Source organism: Camellia sinensis, chromosome 11 (genome assembly GCF_055761805.1).
Source record: "Camellia sinensis isolate YWXY chromosome 11, ASM5576180v1, whole genome shotgun sequence".
NCBI classification, from domain to species: Eukaryota; Viridiplantae; Streptophyta; class Magnoliopsida; order Ericales; family Theaceae; genus Camellia; species Camellia sinensis.
Window position 1 is genome coordinate 125,258,592 of NC_138971.1, and position 4,272 is coordinate 125,262,863.

General features: G+C 34.2%; 1 long non-coding RNA gene across 1 annotated transcript; it reads right to left on the reverse strand.

Moving 5' to 3' along the window:
- Positions 1–384: 384 nt before the first annotated feature.
- On the reverse strand, positions 385–4,053 carry LOC145803239 (uncharacterized). The gene is made up of 4 exons (XR_014345365.1): positions 3,838–4,053; positions 1,040–1,096; positions 810–859; positions 385–596 (listed from the first exon to the last, which is right to left on the reverse strand). It is a non-coding gene; the product is annotated as an uncharacterized LOC145803239 (long non-coding RNA).
- Between the last annotated feature and the right edge of the window lie 219 nt (positions 4,054–4,272).

Consider the following 4,272-nt stretch of genomic DNA (forward strand, 5'->3'; position numbering starts at 1 on the left):
ACACATTTACGAATTAACAAAATAAAGATATCCATTCATCATTACAAATAATTTCATCCTAATATAATAAAATAGTGAAATATCCACAAAATATCCAAAAGTTATAACTTGTTCAATTCCACCAAAAATCCAACAATAACTAGTCCATCAAGTCTAACCATTCACAAAACAGATAAGCAACATAGAAAATATAGGTAAGGGATTGAACATCAACTTCGACATCTATATTTTCAACCATTGTCTCACCCCCAAGCCTTAAATTTAATGTTTGTTTTTCAATGCCCTTAACTATAAGCAATTGTCCAAAATAGTAGCCTAAAGTAAATTAGTCAATTGCAATAATAATGTGAAGATCACATAAATCTTCATAAAATATGCACGATGAAATTCTCTGAAGATTAGTCCCATATTAGTAGAATGTAATATGTATCCATCAAGAAATTAATATCAACGTGATCTCAGAGTAGGATTTTATCGAAGCATCAAAGTGCATCCACCATTAAAAAAAGAAAGCCGAAGAATGTTTGTGAGTGCATGTCGTACTTGCAATCCATTATTCTGACAACTGGTGGATCTGCATCTGGCGATAATATTACCTGCATTAGTAACAACAGAAATATAATCAAATAAACTCAAGGACAATGCCACATGAGAAGCTCAAAAGGCAAACACTTTCCACAACTGCACAAAATAAATATAAAAAAAATACAGAATAGTTAAACGTTTGACAAAACCATTGATTGGCGAAAATGAGCTCCAAGACAACGGCTACTGATAGCGAAATTACTAGAGTCAAAGAAGAGTATCACCTTGGGTGGAGCACTAAGAAAATCAAAAAACGGTGAAGGAGATCCTCAGCCTGACCGGATGGAAGTAAAAAATGCTCAGCATCTTAACAGAGATGAAGTTAAGGAAGAACTAACGACCACAGATGTCAGAAAAGGGGAAAACCTAACAAAAGAGGAACACCTAAAATTGAGAGGTAAGATAATGGTTAAAAATAAGGCAAAGACCAAAAACCAAACTTCCAAAGCAATACCTGTACAAGACCATGAAGGGTCAATTTCGCCTCGTTATCAACATAAATTTCCATTGGCTGAAAGGAAGAAATGTCACAGTAAAGCATATTAGGAGCCTTCCTGAAGGTAATGGAATCCAGCACGAAATGAATGATGGATGAACATCCCTTCAATTGAGATTCCGGTCCATTTGATGTCTCATTGCAGATATTTTAACTCACAAGAAGCAAGTCCACTGTTGCTCAACATATATACTATTATGTAACCAAAAGGAGCCACAGGTAAGACATCCAGCATCAACCCCATTAAAAACCCACACTCAAGGCCTAAAGTAAACAAGAAAATAACTAGGGATGTGAACAAAAGAAAAAATAAGGTACTGAAGAACGAAGAAACTATCCCCACACATTAGACCTAAAGACCGATCTTTCTTCTGCCACTACCCATCCCCTATCACATTACATACTTAGGTAGAATATTGAATAATGGGCATAAACAAAATGCTTTTGTAGATGTACTTACAATATGTATATATTTATTGCTTTACATTTGTCACTTTGTTCAAATTATGCTAAAGACTAAACTATTTTTCTATTTTTGATATGGATCTATTGATAGTTTTATGAAGAACTTAAGTTTAGGTCAAGTAGTTGAGATCCTTGGGTTTCATTTTTTTTTTTCAAACATTCAAGTGATTGTACTCCTTGATTTCTAAGAAATAAATTGGGGGAGATTCTGAGTTTGAATTTATGGTGAAGCATCGAATGTTTATAAGTAGTAATTTAACTTACTACTAACTAATTAACTAACCCACTAATTTTGACACCCAGAAAAAAAAATGTAATTTGATATTTTTAATTTTTTAATTTTAATATTAGTTTGGTGGTGTGTGTGATTTTGCAGCGGTTCCATTGCCATCTTCATCTTCATCACCTGGAATGGTAGCTGTAGGGCAGGTGGGAAGCTATGGTGGGTATGGATCTGTGACTATGGAGAAAAGTTTTAGGGTAAGTTACACTATACTATACTACTCTCTAATCTAATACTAGTTACTGACTCACTCACTGAATACAGGTTGTCGTTGTTATGTAGTTGGGCAGCCAGTGAACACAAAATCATGGTCTACTTATTGTCTTCCTCTCTCAACCTTTACAATTTCCTGGTTTGGCAAAAAGCCAACATGAAATTTGTACATCTAGTGTAGTTTATATGCATCATTAAAATAAAACTTTGTCTCTCCAAACAATTATAAAAGGAGAGACAACCTAAACATTTTCTTCACTTGAATCCTTCAAAACAGCTATTAAAAAAAGCCCTTTAGTTTTGTTGTTTGTTGTTGCAGTAACACTAGAGGGTAAGGTTTAATCAACTTCATAAAGGGTAACTCTTTTCTTTTTGAGCCAAACAACAAGGGTTACAGTCTATGCAAAGAAAATTTGAAAATAGAAGAACATTGATAATTAGAACATTGATAATCATTAAGGTATATTTGTTTTCTCACGTGGCTTCACTTTTATGCTTGGATGCAACCACCCTATGTACAAGGACTAGAAACATCCACCTTACAAGTTACATTGTGTCATCATTTTGAACTATATTGATGTTTTTTTTCAAGAATTTATGGCAGACTAATGTAAGAGCAATTATTGCATACAAGGACGACAGTAGCTTTTTAATTTTATTTCTTTCTTCTCCTTTTCTTTTTATGTTCTTTGTTGATTCAAGTGCAGCTTTAATATGTCAGGTTTTGATTCTTTTTGTGGTTGTCAATCAATCTTAGGATATGGAAACGATTAGCAATAGACTTCAAAAACTTTAGGCAATGTTTGGTTCCAAGCCCATTGTTATTTATCACAACATTATGTAGTAAAAGTTATCCAAATTGTAGTTCATTATTCAACACTTTCAAAAATATCTCTCTCACTAATGACATAGCGATACAGGACAATCTATATAAGTCAGTCAATATCATTGTGGAACCATAGCAATATGTATTGCAGTAGACTTGAACCGGAAACACTGATATTCTTTTCAACTTTATGTCATGGAACATGGTTAAGTATGATTTTCCTGGATTGATAAGCCAATCCAAAAGCAATCAGAATATTACACACATTTCTCTCTTATTCTAAATTTTATAGACCAGAAACTGGACATCAACTGCATTTTTTTAAAACTTATCTATTTTCTGTTTTACTTCATACTATATTCCAACACCATATAAACCTTCCTAACTGAATAGTCATATCTAATCTATTCTAATTCAAGATTTCTAATAAATATACCCTGAAATTATACAATCCCTGTCCTGCACAAGCACATTCACAAACTTCGGTTGCAAAGTAACACATCTCAGAAAGTTATTCATGAATCAACAGCAGGCATTGCGATTTAGTATAAATGGTTACAATTAATGCTTTTCAGACATCCATGACTAGTATCTACTTAATCAAGGTATATGAAACCCAATGTTTAATTTCCCATGTGATCTAATCATATGCTTATTTGACTCTAAAATCCCACAGATGTTCCTATGGAAGATGAGATCATATTGTGTTGTGTCCATAACATGATTAGGATCCACTTACACAAGGCATATGAAATCTATTGAATTCCTAAGTGTATCTAGTCATATTCTTATGTCATTCAAAAATCTCGGAAATTGTCCTATACAACATGAGATCGTATGAAATATCGCAATCGTCAATTGTTGATCCTCCACCGTAAGAGACTACAACCCCAAATGTTTACATAGTGCTTTATATGAATGTGTGTGTGTGAGAGAGAGAGAGAGAGGGGGGGGGGAATCCGAACATACCTGAGATTTTTTACAAATCGAAGAGAAGAACCAGTCTCGCCGTCGAACCAGTCTCGAATTGTCAAGCGTTGCTGCCGCCGAACCGGTCTCGCCGAACCGTCGATCGCTGCCGCCGTCGATCGTTCCCCTTCGAAATCTAGCGCCGCTGAACCACTCTCCCCTTCGAACCTTCTCTCTTCTCCTTCTCTTCTAGGTTATCTAATTTACAGCTTTCTAACTTCATTAATTCACCCAAAAAAAACTTCCTTTTAGAACCCAATTAGAAGCCACATTTCGTAATACATTTTTGGTCATTGGCGCTTTTATTTATTTATTTATTTTTTTAATATCATTCACTCCATAAATTGTGCATTGTGAAAATTAAAAGTGGAAATTTTGAGAGTAACGAGGGGTTTACCTCCTAGAAAAAAAGAGAAAATTTTGAGAGGTAACTTT